At 42.4% G+C, this 17210-nt stretch overlaps 1 non-coding gene across 1 annotated transcript; it reads left to right on the forward strand.

Annotated features, from left to right (window-relative positions):
• The first annotated feature begins 495 nt into the window (after nt 1-495).
• LOC142102543 (5S ribosomal RNA) lies at nt 496-614 on the forward strand. The gene has a single exon (XR_012679276.1). It is a non-coding gene; the product is annotated as a 5S ribosomal RNA (ribosomal RNA).
• Nucleotides 615-17210: the final 16596 nt, after the last annotated feature.

The following is a 17210-nucleotide window of genomic DNA, read 5'->3' on the forward strand; positions in this document are numbered from 1 at the left end:
ATAGGCCCAGGTCAGCCAGGAGTTTAAAAAAAATATATATCTTTTTTTGGGGGGGGGGGGAGGGCACCTACATTGTCTATTGTATGTACCTATGGATGATCAATATAGATATATACAATAGACAGTGTATTTATATATATTTATACATCGAGTAAAGTTTTATTTTTTTTTATTTTTCTTTACTTTTCAGCACCCAGTACTTTGTTCAATGTTAAAAACCTGAAAATGAGCATTTTTCATGTATGTTTCTGTTAAACACTTTATAAATAAAAATAATCAACCATTGTTTGTATTTCTGTCTTCAGTGGTCAATAAAATAACATATCTTTACCTCTCAACTGTCCCGATTCCATCAGGATAGTCCTGATTTTAGGGGACTGTCCTGATCAGCCAGGAGCTTGTCCCGGCATGAGGGACAGCTGGGACGTATTGTTCCTGCTTCCTTCAATGCTGGTGTTGAGATGTATAAGAGATGTAGGTCAGTAGGAAAGCAATACCTACAGCCACACCACCCTGAACAAGCCCAATCTCGTCTGATCTTGGAAGCTAAGCAGGGCCGGGCCTGGTCAGTACTTCGATGGGAGACCACCTGGGAATACCAGGTGCTGTAGGTTTTTTTTTTTTCGTTTTTTTTTCTCTCTTGTTCCTGCTTTCTGGAGCTGGAATCCCAAGTCCAAGCTGACTCACACATGCGGAAAGGGACTGTAGTGGCTGCCGAAGAGTCCTAATACTGCTGCCAGGTGGAGAGCTGTCCATGGTAAATCTTATATATTGCCCTTTAATGATAAATAGTAGACTCCTGAATTCAGCATGTCATAGATAAACCAATTACACTACACTAAGGACGTAACTAGGGCTGAAGGGGGGCACAGTTTATGAATATTTTCGTTTCATTTGGTTAAAATTGAGGGCTGGGTGGGGGCAGATTTTATTTTTTGTCTCCCCAGACGCTAAAATTTGAAGTTACGGCTTTGCAACTACACTATATGCTTTGTTAGTTATATAAGTAGAAGTCACATAGATGTTTCCTGATCATAGTCACAAAGCTTTAGGGCTTGATTTACTGAATTGCGGGTTTGAAAAAGTAGAGATGTTGCCTATAGCAACCAATCAGATTCTAGTTATCATTTATTCAGTACATTCTACAGAATGACAGCTAGAATCTGATTGGTTGCTATAGGCAGCATCTCCACTTTTTCAAACCCGCAGTTTAGTAAATATACCCCTTAGACTGAGTTGGAGGAATTACATATACCCTGTTCTAGATAATACATTTCTGGTGAATGCTGACGTTATGACATCACTGGTGAATGCTGACGTTATGACATCACTGGTGAATGCTGACGTAATGACATCACAAACCACTAGTTATAAGAATATATGATTGACAGGAGTTTATACATACATTATTGTACTTTGTGTACTGTATATTTAAGAGAGAGAAATGTTTCCAATCCACGGCTATGATTGTGTCTTACATAGGAACATATTGCTACCTATGCTTTAGGCTTCCTAAAAATATATATTTGTTGCATCTCCCTGGCTTGTACACAGACAGACGCCCTCCTCCCCCTTTAATAGAAAAATTAAGTATTAAGAGTAGTTTCCAAAGTGTCTGAGATTTCTTCAGGGGATTCTCCCGTGTGGGGAGCTGTTCTTCACATTCCAGGAATAGCTGTGGGACAGACAGAAATATTCTGCAGGCAGACAAGTCTTAACATGTGACTGATCAAGGTGCAGTTCTCCTCTTATCGCTGGAGCCTGGCCATGATATTATGGAGTATAAATCCATTCACAAATACCCCGCAGCCCTCTGCGTTCACTCCCAACTCCCCTGTACTATGCTGCAGGGATGTTCTTTCAGAAAAACTACAGCTTACAGAGACTGATTACATAGCTGGATGCCTTAAACACACATATATTTAGAGTTAGAAAAAAAACGTGCAAAGTCGGCACAGCCATGTTGCGCCATACTTGCGTGGGAGCAAGTTTTAAAACGTGTGGGCAGAACTCTGAAATTACAAAATAAAAATAAAGCTGCCCAGCATTTTTTTTTTCTGCATTGCTCCTAACTTTGAATTCGTAATCTACAGACTTATTAGCTTAGCTGAGTTACAACAATGAACCTGAATATAAAAGCAATCCATAGCGGCCAATACCTGCAAGCGCGTTCCTAAACATTTTGGATTGCAAGTATATATATATATATATATATATATATATATATATATATACTGGCACTATAGGAATGACAAATGACATCTAGATAATGTATACTGACAAGAATGTGGACATTTTACTTAATGGGGGCCCAGATAGTGTAGAAGTAAAAGACCTATTATCTGCAAACTTTGCCCACGGAAGTTGCAGTCCACAGCCTTAAGTCTGCACAATCACCTAGGACAGTGGATTCCAAACTTTTACAGTTCAAGGCACCCTTAGGGTCTCCAAATTTTTTTCAAGTCACCCCTAAGCCAAAATAATTACCAAGCAGTCCCCCGCCTTGCTTACCACTGGCCCTGGCCGTGGCACCCCTGTGGGATCTCCAAGGCACCCCAGGGAGCCTAGAAGCACAGTTTGGGAACCACTGACCTAGGAGAATATGTATCTAATGTGCCCCTTCCTCCAGGCAGGAGGGAGGGGCGCATGCAGACACTTTTTTCAAAACTCACCATCTTTCAATCATGCCTCCCAAGCGTCCCAATTTGAGAGGTCTGTCCCACCATCCTGATTGGGACAGCTTTGTGGGAAATGTGGGTTGTATTGTCTGTTCTCCGGTGCGCATGACAATGAAGGTGTTTGGAGGGGAGGAGAGTAGGGGACAGCTTAGTACTGCAAAAGCGCTAGACACACCCCTGGGTGTAGCCACACCCCATTATGACATGTCCGCGCAACCTCTCCCGATTCCCAAATGTTTGGAGGTTTGTTTAAATGGAGACGGAGAGGGGAATGAGCAGGAGGACCAAACACAAGCCTCATTCTCTCGATTGGTCCTCCCAGTCACCGCTCCCTGCAGTTTTTGGCCGAAGCTGTGAGAGAAATGGAGGAAAAACGTTTGAACGAACCAGAACCCTGTTCTCAAGTAAAGAGGAGGGGCAGCATAGGAAAATATTTTCCTAGATGACACTTTTTAGAAACATAGATAAAAAGGCAGTCTAATTTAGTGTCATTTACCCAAAAAGAAAACAATTACTGTCAACTTTAACCTGGAAGTATATTTGTACATGTGAAAGTGATGGATACGCAACCGTGGAGATTTTTGTGGCGCAGACTAGATTTTTGGGCTGTCGGAGGGGTGTGGCTTGTTTGAAACAGATGTAAGCCGGTGGTAATGGGATGATTTGGGTTGTGGCCTAATTAGAATTGATTTCATATTCTGGAATGTTGATACTGATTTACATATTTTCTAAAATGTCTTTTTTTTCTGACTGGAGGTTGCTATTATGATCTCTCACGTAGCGCTCAGCAATGATGAGCCAATATCCTGAGAAATTCCAATCTTGCTCTACTCTTGTCAAGAGATCGGTTGTATGCCACAAAAACACACCCTACTAATTGGGCAGTCAATTATTTTGGAAGCAGGTAAAGGCCTCCAAAGCCCAGGGCAAAATTTGAGCAAGGGCCGCCTAACCGTTCCAAGAATTCAACATTATTTATGTAATCAGACAGCTACAGTCTGTGGCCAACTGTTCTAAGTAAGGATATAACATTCCTGGAATTTGTATTTCTCAGAATGGGAATATTTAATTGTGAGTCACGCAATTATCCACACAACCTCCCCTACAGAAACAGATAATAGCAAACCGTAAAGTAATTAAAACTAAAAAACTAAAATAACCTCATTTAATAAGAATTCGCCCCTCTAATACCGCTTTCATACTGCCGCCCCGGCAATATCCCGGGTTTTTCAAGCCGGGTTTTTGCCGGGCCTCGGAGCGTCCCAGCTCAGAAACACCATTCATACTGCACCTCGAACCCGGGAATTTCCCGGGTTGACCCCCATTCATACTGCACAAGTCTGTGCCCTGGCAATTTGTGAGAGTCATCACCAGAGCAGTTTTCATTGGCTGAAAAATGAGACTGGATGCTGCTCCAGTGTTTAAATCCTGGCAGAAAAACCTGAACTTTGCTTCCTTTCACACAACTAGTATTTCCCAGACTTTGTACCTCTGTATTGTGGGATATCAGCTACATCAGACACCCAAATAAATACACAGCAGTGCACTTTAATCAGGACAAGTAACCTTTAAAGGGAAATATACTCTATCTATTAGCATGATTTATATATATAAAAAAGTACAATAGTGATGGTATGCCTTCTCTATATATCTCCAATCATGTATACCCAATGGTATATTTATGTATGTAATAGCCATTAATAAAATTTCTGTAAACTGCCCTTCTTTTCATATACATTCTTTGTATTCTCCTGCTTTAAATCCTCCAGAGACAGGCAGACAGCCAATCATCTTGTTTTCTGTGCAACCTGGGTTGAAAAACCCGGGTTGCACCATTCATAGTGCAGGCAACCCGGGTCCGACCCGGGAATTACCCCTCGGGTTGACCCCATTCATACTGCACAAGTCTGTGCCCTGGCAATTTGAGTCATCACCAGAGCAGTTTTCATTGGCTGAATTTTTTTTTTTTTTTTTTGTTGTAATAGTCTGCTTTTCTGCTGTTTTGTCCATAAAGATGTGTGAGTGTATCTTATAAGATATTTTAATTTTTATTGTTCCATTGTATCATTTGTAAACAATCAGACATTTCTTCAGTGTTTCCACCAATTCCGTTCTGTACTGCTCACCGCTCCGTACTTTACTTTAGTCACCTATGTAAAGTATGTGCGACCTTTCTCTTTCGTTTGTTTCTTATAGTGTGGATGATAGAAGTAGTTGTTTCAGTCCATACTGTTGTTTTCCTCTCGAGTTTTTTTTTCCTGGTTTTATGTATGCAGTTAATGTAAATATTGTGAGCATTACAGGTCAGACAGCCAATCAGCTTGTTTTCTGTGCAACCCGGGTTCTGTCCGACCCGGGAATTACCCCTCGATAAATCCCGGGTTGAAGACCCGGGTTTTTAGACCCGGGATTTTTGACTTGTACCATTCATACTGCACCAAGACCCGGGTCGTTTGAGCTCGCCCCGGCAAAAACCCGGGATTTTGGTGCAGTATGAATGGGGTATTAGATGAACCACCTCTACCAGTGATTACAGCCTTTAGTCTCTATTAACTTTGCACACAGAGATGAAGCAATATTTGCCCATTCCTCCCTCCTCACGAAATTCAGCGACTGATAACCCAACACAGTGAAAACACTTTACAGGTATATACATTATAAACACTGAGCTAATACTTACCTGACTCTTCCTCTATTCTGCTCCTCTCTTCCTCCCGGGAGGACCAGAGAGCTAATTAACTTTTTTTTTCAATTTAACTTTATTGACTGCTCACACTGCACACAGCAGTCATGGTTCCCGGCAGTCAAATGTTAATGTATTTAAATTTTTTAGCTTTCTATGCATTCTGATGGGACTTTATATTACACATTTGCATTGTGCGTATCCTCCAGTGTGTTTTGTCCGTCTACATATGGCGAGTACATTATAGGCAGAGCGCACTTGTACCTGTATTCAAATGGGAATGTTTGTACTTGAATATGAGCATATGCATGTGCAAGTTTTTTTTACAAAAAATTAAATTGCTTTTCTTGATGGATCAGGCCCTGAGTGAGCAGATCACAGCTTGCATTTGAAACCCCAGGTCAGGCAATCCACATTATCCATGCGACATCTGGTCATCTTATATCCTTTGTGATCTGAGTTGACCTTCTACGCCCTTGAATGATCATCAACAATTTGCAGTATTCTATTCCAGCTACCACTATTCCCTCCACACCGCGCTGGTCTTAGGACAGAATCCTGTGCTCACTCCATTCTGCACCTTGGAATCAAAGTGTCAGGTTATCCCAAAAGGCATCTTGCAAGTAGATACAGCACGGTGTCCCTGGCAGCAGTGCCCCTCAACAGCATGTGGTCGCTTCTGAGTGATAAGAAGGGCATCATATTGCCAGAATCAACACTGATTAGATTTAGCTGATGTGCAGTATTTATTGTCATTTGCTTTTTTGCCAAACTTCAGTACGCTTTTATTGCTGGAGATAAGTACTGTGTACACTTCCATTGTGAGCTGAGGTTTTGAGGTATAAAACTACATGCTATGTTTTACAAGGGTTGATATTGTAAATATGTGTATTTTATTGTGAAAGTACAAACAAAGAAATGTGACTCTGTATATATCCATCCCTCTGTGAATCCATTTATGTATATACTGTATTTTTGCATTAAAATAGAATTACATGCTTTAGGATTCTTAAACATTAGCACTGCATTAAACACCAGTGACACTGCATAATTGTGATCGTGTTTGACATCCGGTGGTTAACAAGCGTTTGTACTTGTGGCCAGAAGGGATCAATGGAAGAAACTCCATTGACCTCATGTCTTGCCGTGCGGTGAACGCAAGTAAGTGTTGCAGGCAGCATCAGATAAACCACAAGACAACCGGCCACATGTGCAAATGCTAGTGTGGGTTCCGTTTCCATATGCAATTACATGTGGATGTGGGAAAAACTAGCAAAAACATATAAGGGTCCATAAGTGTGGAAACACCCTTTGAAAACAGAAATGAGTAAGGAAATATTATTCCAGTGTCTACAATATGATCTGGGTATGGTGGAAAACTTTTTAGGATATGTGGCCAGTATGGCGGCCATCTTGAGGTGCAGACACTGGATTAATATCCCCTTACTCATTTCCGTTTTAAAAGGGGGTTTCCACACTTATGGACCACCCTGTATTTTGATGCCAGTGAGCACGAGGCCTAAAGGAGTATCTGCCATGCTAGCATATGGATCACATACTTACTTTTTCAACAGCAAGGTGTCAGTAATGATATATGAGCTCTAGAGGAAAGGTAAAAGCAAGAGCTAGCTTCTGATTGGGTGAGTGTTGTAACCATCCAATCAGAAGCCAGCTGTCATATCCCTCTTGCTTTTGGGCCACACATGAGGGCTGGAAGTAGAGATGGTCACTGACCCCCGTGTTTTGGTTTTGTTTTTGTTTTTGGATCTGGATTACCTTCGTGTTTTGGTTTTGGTTTTGGTTTTGCAAAACCGCCCTTGCGTGTTTTGGTTTTGGTTTTGGTCTAAAATAACCTAATTTAGTGCTTCACCAGTTTCTTAGATAAGTGAGGTAATTCTAAAGATAATAAATTACCCAAAAAACAGTTTAATCCCTGGTAGACCGTCCTTAATGCGAACACTTGTCTGCAAATTAAACAGTCAAACCTGGTTGTCTACCTCCTCCATCTTTGATTATTGGCAATGTAGCCATCGTCTTTGGGTGTATATTACACCCTACACTTGTAGTTGAATATTAAAAAAGCAGCCTGCACAGACTGTGGAGCTAGAAAGTAAAATTAAATGGACCAAGGTACTTTGGTGGGTATCTATGCCCCCACGCCTTCCACTTGTAGTTGAATATAAAAAAAGCAGCCTGCACAGACTGTGGAGCTAGAAAGTAAAATTAAATGGACCAAGGTACTTTGGTGGGTATCTATGCCCCCCCGCCTTCCACTTGTAGTTCAATATAAAAAAAAGCAGCCTGCATAGACTGTAGAACTAGAAATTTGAATATACAAAGAAATGGACAAAGGCAGTTTGGTATCTGTCTGCATCAGACCCCCCCCCCCTCCCCATCCACGTGTAGTAAAATAGAAAAAAAGCAGCCTGCATAGACTGTAGAACTAGAAATTTGAATATACAAAGAAATGGACAAAGGCAGTTTGGTATCTGTCTGCATCAGACCCCCTCCCCCTCCCCATCCACGTGTAGTAAAATAGAAAAAAAGCAGCCTGCATAGACTGTAGAACTAGAAATTTGAATATACAAAGAAATGGACAAAGGCAGTTTGGTATCTGTCTGCATCAGATCCCCTATCCACTAGGAGTAAAATAGAAAACTATTCAGCCATTATATAATCTAGAATATAAATAGAAATTGAGAAAGGCAATTTGGTATCTGTCTGCATCATAATCATCAACATCCTCATTAACGCCCTTGTCACCTCCATAAATCTACCCCTCATCCTCTTCTATTTCCAAAGTGGCATCCTCAATTTGTGTATCACCGGCTACACTCGGGCTGTTCAGGTACACATCAGCAGAACTGCTGAAAGGGCCCTTCTTTATGGGTACACTAACAGAATGCTCACGATTAGACATACCACTGTTGGATGGACTCTCCACAGGGATTGGTGTCATTTGTGAATCAGAGCAAACATTATCCTCTAATGCCTTACTGTTATCTTGCAGCTCGGCTTTGACGCGTAACAGTAGTTGTGTACCAATTGTAGGCTCGGTAACTTTTTGGGATCTGCCACTAATAGCCAAAGGTGAAGGCCTCATTCTCTCTTTGCCACTTTGTGTGTAGAATGGCATGTTGGCAATTTTTTTTTATCGGCACTTAACTTTTGCTCAGTAACACTTCTTTTTCGCTTCAACACAGTAAAAAAAAAAAATTTTGTTTTTTGGACTGATTTCGAAACACTCTGTAGTTTGACATCGCCTTGCCCTGATGACGTACTGGGTACACTAACATCAGGACTGGTGACAGAACCTGGTTGCTCATTCTGATCATATGTGGACTGCTTTGAATTCATTCTGAGCGCAAAGCACTTGTAGTGGTAAAAATTATTTGGTAAGATACTGCTGACATATATGACTTTTGACAGCCAGAAATATTTATGCACAATTATGGGGGACACCCCAAAAGCACTGGGGAGTGCTAAAAATTAGTTGGTAGATACTGCTGACAGATATGACTTTTGACAGCCAGAAATATTTATGCGCAATTATGGGGGACACCCCAAAAGCACTGGGGAGTGCCAAATATTAACAAAAAAAAATAAACCTCTATCCTCCTCTCTTCTCTAGCGGTTTTTGTTAGAGCAATTGCAAGAAGAATATTGGATTCTCTGTCCCTGCTCTAATGAGCCTGTGACTACACCCTGCTCTCTCCCTCTGTCAAATGGCGATGGATTGCTGTGGAGGCGTGTATTTATAATCCTGAAGTATCGCGAGAACCGAGCCCCGAGATCCGACGACGTCACGATGACGTTCGGCCTCGATTTGGATTCGGAGCGGGCGGGAGAGCACCGAGCTCCTCCTTGATAAATCAGGCCCAGAGTGTCTGCAGGATGATACTTTTTCCTGTTTGGTCCACTTAGGTGCAACTGTTGCTCCTTTCACACCAGTATGGATTCTTTCAAAATAAGTTAATAAAGGTGGTGCTCCAGCTAGAATTATTGTTAATAATTTCTACACCCCAAATTGAAAATGTTTTTATTTTTACTTGCACAGCCCCCAGTAAAGCGCTGATTGAGCAGCATGCAGTCTCTGTAAACTCACATTTCCATGCAGTTCCCCTCTCCCTGTAATACAGTGTAATCATACAATAACGTCGGTGGGCATGATTCATTAAGGAAAGTGAGGCAAAAAAAAGATTAAACCTTCTCCTGAGACATGTCACAATGCAAAGGGTGCAACTTAGTTTATTATTTTGCACATAAGGAAAATACTGCATACTTGCCAACTCTCCCTGAATGTCAGGGAGACTCCCTGAAGTAGGGGTGATCTCCCTCACTCCCTGAAGAGTCTGGCATTCTCCCTGATGCTGAGCCAGTACAAGACGTGGTTGGCTTCACCATCTGTGGCATGATGACACAGTTCAGAAATTGTGTCCTATGTCCATGTATTGATGCCTATGGAGGTGGCCATTTTCATGGAGACCAAGATTTAACTGTCCGGTTCTTGCTTTCCCCCCCTCCCCCAATAGATAAGGGGTGGGGGCGGGACATAATGATGCAAATATCACATTATCTGGCCTAAATTGTGGCAATCGTTTAGGGGCGGGGCCAAAATGATGCCATTAGCAAGACCCACCCCCACAGGCCCACCTCCCCCGGGATCTCCCTGAAGCCATGGAGGAAAATTTGGCAAGTATGAAGTACTGGCTGTTTTTTTCATGTAGCACACAAATACTTGATAGCTTTATTTGTACACTGAAATTTAAAGTAATCTAGGGTGTGCCCTACCCCAAATATAAATCTGCCATCACATTTTAAATTTACATCCCCCTCCAATGCAACATGGTTTTGCCCAGGTGCAAAGTTACTCCTATTTTTGGCTTTACTTTCTTTAATGACTCAGGCCCAGTGACTTCAGTGGGACAAAGTACCTGAGAGATGTAGCAGGATCCTGTAAGAATGAAAATAGCACATGTACCTTATAAGTAAACAGGTCTGGGCTGAAATCCAATGATTGGTAAAATAATGTATCCGCTTTAATTGTAGACCTCTACTGTGCTTTACCAGGAGACCTTGTTGCTGAGTCAGGAACGAGCATGCCTGGTACTCTCCAGGGTCCTGAAACAGACCTGTACTGTTAGTACTATTAAGCGAGTCATGTGCTTAAAGATCAATATATTTTGCTGCACAAGGTCTGATCATTTTTCTGTTTCATCAGCCATCAATATGGACACACACCTGCCAACCAAATGTCCTGTGAATTAGATTGATCAGCCGTGATTTCATACACGCACAATTTGATCAAATATGTATATTTTAAACTACTTCCATGAGCCAATTGTTAAACAGTCAACATGAATTTTGAGGACTGAACAAGCAAATGAATAGACTATTTTTACAACAATATTTAATTCTTATAAGTTGTTTGTAGCCCACAAGTAAACAGTATGCAATCAATTAGGCTTGGTACACACTACAGTGTTTTCAGACGATTTTTGGACCAATCACGATAAATGAGCATTCGGCCCGATATCACATTAGTATGTACTCTGCAACGATGAAAGATTATCGTTCCAAAGCACATTATATCATTTCATTTGATTTTTAAACCAGACTAAAAATCACGTTCAACGATGAAACAATGTCGTTCCAATTCTGCAGTGTGTACACACTCACGACTGACAGTGTCTATAGATCACTATGGAGGGTGTAGATTCACAATCTTTTTCAGCCATGGCTATGACAGATGAAGAGCACAGATCTGAAGGTAAATCTTGTAAAACGTGTATAGTGTGTACACATGAATCGGCTGCTGATCAGAACTTTTTTTTATATTGCATCGGGAGAAATTTTGTGTAGTATATATCCAGCCTTAGATAATCAAGATTGTTTAGGATTGAATATACATATATACATGTGTGTGGGTTGCTTTTCATATCATATCAAAATCCCATCTGCAAAACGAGGACTGGGGAGAAGACGTAGCAGGCGATAGGTGAGAGGGATTGGGGAGAAGATTTTGCAGGGGGATAGGTGAGAGGGACTGGGGAGAAGATGGTGCAGGGGATAAGTGAGGGACTAGGAAGAAGATGGTGCAGGGGATAGGTGAGAGGGACTGGAGAGAAGATGGTGCAGGGGGGTAGGTGAGAGGGACAGGAGAGAAGTTGCAGGGGGGTAGGTGAGAGGGACAGGGGAGAAGAAGTTGCAGGGGATAGGTGAGAGGGACAGGGGAGAAGAAGTTGCAGGGGATAGGTGAGAGGGACAGGGGAGAAGAAGTTGCAGGCGATAGGTGAGAGGGACAGGGGAGAAGAAGTTGCAGGGGATAGGTGAGAGGGACAGGGGAGAAGAAGTTGCAGGGGATAGGTGAGAGGTACTAGGGAGTATATGGTGCATGGGGATAGGTGAGAGGGACTGGGGAGAAGATGGTGCAGGGGGATAGGTGAAAGGGACAGGGGAGAAGAAGTTGCAGGGGATAGGTTAGAAGGACAGGGGAGAAGAAGTTGCAGGGGATATGTGAGAGGTACTAGGGAGAAGATGGTGCAGGGGAATATGTGACAGGGACAGGGGAGAAGATGGTTCAGGGGATATGTGACAGGGACAGGGGAGAAGATGGTTCAGGGGATATGTGACAGGGACTGGGGAGAATATCGTGCAGGGGATAGGTGATATGGACTACGAAGAAGTTGTTGCATGGGGGGTAGGTGAGAGGGACTGGGGAGAAGATGGTGCAGGGGATAGATGAGAGGGACTAGGAATAAAATGTTTGGGGTAGGTGAGAGGGACTGGGGAGAATATTGTGCAGGGGATAGGTGAGAGGGACTGGGGAGAAGATGGTGCAGGGGAGGAGATTGTGCAGGGGATAGATGAGAGGGACTAGGAATAAACTGTTTGGGGTAGGTGAAAGGGACTCGGGGGGAGATTGTGCAGGGGATAGATGAGAGTGACAAGGAAGAAGATGTTGCAGGGGAGGAGATTGTGCAGGGGATAGATGAGAGTGATTAGGAAGAAGATGTTGCAGGGGGTTAGGTGAGAGGGACTGGGGAGAAGATTGTGCAGGGGGATAGGTGAGAGGGGAAGGGGAGAAGATGAAACACAAGTAGTAATAAAGGATGGTTCGTAATACACAGGCACAGATTTGGGAGGAGGGGGAATCATTCGGGCTGAGGGGATACAAGTGTTTTTTAAAAAAAATCACACTATCAAATTCCATTCCCTTATATTTCCCACGCTGCCACTTCTAAATTTCCTCTTCAACCACTGGATACAGTGCATCTTTTTCACATCTTCAGTAAAAGGCAAGACCTGAGTCATGTTCCATTTCAACACCTGAAGAATTTACATGGCAGGGGATGAGATCAACTCTCCTTTCCATCTTGCCTCATAGGTCTTCATGAAGTTGTGTGCATTTTACACTGAAACAGTGCAGCTCTCCATCATTGCTCAACACTCCACAATGCTCCATATCTTTTTGCCAACCATGCCCAATCTTATTCAGTGCTAGTGAGGGTCTCATAAACGTTCTGGACGCCTCATCATAACCAGCCACCAGAACCACTATGTCTACTACGCGCAGAAAATTCGATGAGATGGTAAAGTCTTCCATCCTCTCCAAAGGGGTAGCTCTTCTGGCATGTAACAGTAGCCTGCCCATTTCTCTAATCTTCTGATAAATGTACTTGTGTTTGCCAACACCTGACCGGACCCAGTTGAATAGATCCTGCCCCATCTGCATGATGCATCGGTCATTTTTGACAGTGAGTAAAATTTAGTCTGGGGTCCTGTTGCTCAATAGCTTCCCAAAGTCACCACTCATGTCAGGTGGAAAAGGCTGAGCAAAGGCACACGGAGACTGATTTTTGCTAGGTTTGGGTTTGTTGCCCCTTCGGTTTACCATACAAGTCTTCATGGGTTACCACAGGTATTTGTTTGCAAACAAGTCTTGGCAGGCTGCACAATGCATGAAGCCTTTGGAGCCATCTCTTTGCCTGAAGTTTGCATAGAATCAGAACTTCACGTCCTGTCCTTATCACCTCAGAGTTGTGAGCAAAGTTGCCTCTATGCTGAAGATGTGCAAATTGCATGCACCTTTCTTTCAATTGCTTGAGAAATTTCATGGCCCCGGCAGCTACAGTCTCATTACAGTGAACATGCTCCATTTGCCAGATGTCTCACAGTACAGGCATTACTGCTATTTGTTATACACCCTGGGGCCATCGCTACAGTTGGATGGACACCGCATCATCTTTCTGGCCTTCTGTGTTTAAAACACCGCTGCCATCAGGTCGAGAATCATTATGCATAGAACACATCTCTGTGTTTCTTCAATTTGTTCCACTGCCGCACAGTGGCGCATCACCATTGGTATCGAGGACATACTCACCTCCACTGCTCTCCAGGCTATGGCCGGAGCCCCCACTGGGCTGTGTCATGATCCACTGTCCCCAATTTAATTTTAGGAGGAAAAGGATGTGACCGTGTTTTATCCCTGTTTGGTGTGAAAACTGCAATCTCCTTCTCTTTTAGTGCATAGTCGAACATACGTATGTTCCACTGACCTCTAGTGGTGGTGTTGTGCACTTTCCCCTCCATGGCAGACACACACACACACACTTTTGGCCCGATAAAAGTGTCTCGCGAGGACGTGGCAGATTTTGATGCCGAGTATATCAGCATGTTCCCCTGCATTGACTCGCATTGGTACGTTTTTGTCCCCACTATAACCAAGGCCCCCACAGTGTTGGTATGTAGACAGGTCGATGTCCCCACAGGTATAGGAATACGGGTATATACACACACTCCTGACATTAGCCTATTTAGCCTTCATTGTACAGTCCTGTGTGTAAATCATTCGTTATAGCACAGTGAATATTTTCTTAGGTATGAATATATCTTGGAATATTAAAGTACCACTCCACCAAAAACTGAAAGTCTATAATTTACGTGGGCACCATTTACGTGGACTGTGGCAGACACCAGTGGACTCACCGGAGTGGGTGGAACGCTGATCCGCAAGTAAGTAATATTATGTATAACTTACAGAGTTCCACCCAAAACTGAATTTTTTTTTTCGTTTGAAATGAGCTATTAAAGAACAAGAAATGACAAAAAAACAGTAATACATCCTTTTCTAAATATATATTTGTATTACTATTTTACTGTATTACTGTTATTTTTACAGTCAATTTTTTCTTTAATGCCACTGGTGAATTTGGCCATACAGTTTTATTTCAATACATTGCAAGCGAATTGCGACACCTAGTGATCAACTGCAGGCTTGCAATCTATTAATGAATACTTGGGAGAGAATTTCAACGCTATCTTAAAGCAAAATAAAAACTGGTACTTTGCAACCATGTCTCACGTTTGGGCTGGCTTCCTCAATGTCGCACAGCAGGAGAGAGCACAGAGCATGCTGACAGCCCAATTTGGCTTTTGAGTTGAGCTATCAGTTTTAGAGGATGTTATACTAATTGCTGTCTTCTGGCTGAATGGTGTAGCCCCTTTTTGATTGTTTGTTTGTTACATAGTGCAAAAAGTGTGATTTTTTTTGATATATATTCAGCACAGAAACAAATATTTAAATAAAATTCCTTTAATAACTGTCTACTATACAGTCATGGGCGAAAGTTTTGAGAAAGACACAAATGTTATTTTTCACAAAGTCTGCTGCCTCAGTTTTTATTATGGCAATTTGCATATACTCCAGAATGTCATGAAGAGTGATCAGATGAATTGCAATTAATTTCTAAGTCTCTCTTTGCCATGACAATGAACTTTATCCCAAAAACAACATTTCCACTGCATTTCAGCCCTGCCATAAAAGGGCCAGCTGACATCAGGTCAGTGTTTCTCTCGTTAACACAGGTGAGAGTGTTTACGAGGACAAGGCTGGAGATCACTCTGTCATGCTGATTGAGTTAGAATAACAGACTGGAAGCTTTAAAAGACGGGTGGTGCTTGAAACAATTGTTCTTCCTCTGTTAACCATGGTTATCTGCAAGGAAATATGTGCAGTCATCATTGCTTTGCACAAAAAGGGCTTCACAGCAATGACGATGATTAGCTAATTGTGTATTAACCCGTCCAGTTTATAACACTTAAAACATTAGCATTTACTTCTACGTGCCCTCACTATACCTGCCCTATGCTTGCACTCTCCTTGCCTCCCTCGATTCACCTCTATAAGTGTAAGGAGTCGTATACGCGGAATGTGATTTACACGGCATAGAGTCCTTCTTGTGTGCACGCGTAGTCGTGAAATTCATATTTTACTCTGCACAAATGGACTTTCACCTGACTCTACACAAGACCCTAAATGTGTTAAAACATTTTGCTTATCTTTAATATGATTGGTCTATTCAAAATTAACCATCGGCTCAATAGGTCAAACTGATAACCGACCTATGAATCCGGAACACGTCAGAAGCAGCCCGCTATCTCAAGCAATCCTAATTAACTATGTTCTAAAACAGTAACGCCATTCATTAATAGAAAGGTTCAGTAAAATCTGAGAAAGTTAATCAACACATAATAGTAAATTAAATCATTTCTTCTCCATTCTGGGGGTAAATGTATGAAGCTCCGGGTTCTTCAACACCCGCGAGTTCGGCGTCTTCAGCGCTTAAATTTAAAGCTGCGCTGCCTTGTAAAGGGAAGTTTCCCTTTACAAAGCAGCGCCGCTTTAAATTTGAGCGCTGAAGACGCCGAACTCGCGGGTGTTGAAGAACCCGGAGCTTCATACATTTACCCCCTGGTGTTTAGTCTGAACTACAATTGTAATTTTTGACCATGTCTGCCAGGGGAGGGCTGGCAAATATTAGCCCAGGGGGCAAGACCTGACTCAGCAGCTTATTAGGAACATTTTAAAGGAAAAAAAGTGCAGGTGGCCCAGTGACCCCACCCCACGGTAGCCCATTATGGGACCGGCCCAGGGAGCAGATGCCCCCCTACCCCCAGCCCAGCCATCTCCTGATCTCTGCATGCTTTCATATGTTGAGTTTCTGCCACATGATTGGCTGATTAGATATTTGCACTAACTAGCAGATGTTCAGATATACCTAATACAGTGTACAGTGATTATTAGGATCAATATCGATACATACAATAGACAGTGTATTTATATATATTTATACATAGATTCAAGATTTATTTATTTATTTTTCAGCACCCTGTGCTTTGTTCAATATTAAAAACCTGAAAATTAGTATTTTTCATGTATGTTTCTGTTAAAACACTTTATAAATAAAAATAATCAACCTTTGTTTGTATTTTGTCTTCAATGGTCAATGAAATAACATATCTTTACCTCTCAACTGTTCCGATTCCATCAGGATAGTCCTGATTTTAGGGGACTGTCCTAATCAGCCAGGAGCTTGTCCCGGCATGAGGGACAGCTGGGACGTATTTCCACTCTTCACATTACATACATGTGTGATCCAGTTAGTGGTGCACTCTGTATATAAGGGAGGATGGGAGGGAGATGTAGGTGGTTGGAGGGAAGTGTTAGCTATGCCCTGCATGGTGCTGGCCACGCCCACACATCAATGGCCACACCTCCGGTGGGACGGCACTTCTCACAATAAGCCTTTTATAGTTTTCAGCCCCAGGTCCATGTGGCCTTAATTTGTCCCTGACCAGTATTCAATGTTTGTTTGATAGATCATACAACAGTGTCTATACGCTGTATAGCGATTACTATCATTTCTGCGCAATGATTCCCCATCTGTGGCTATGGATAAAGACAACGGGTTCTGTGATGGACCAGGAGCTGTTCTGTGATGCGCCCCATGATCTGTGCAGACCACACTCAAAGTTGAAAACCATTTATTTAACCAAGTATGTAAAAG

Source organism: Mixophyes fleayi, chromosome 9, assembly GCF_038048845.1.
Source record: "Mixophyes fleayi isolate aMixFle1 chromosome 9, aMixFle1.hap1, whole genome shotgun sequence".
In the NCBI taxonomy this organism is placed as follows: domain Eukaryota; kingdom Metazoa; phylum Chordata; class Amphibia; order Anura; family Limnodynastidae; genus Mixophyes; species Mixophyes fleayi.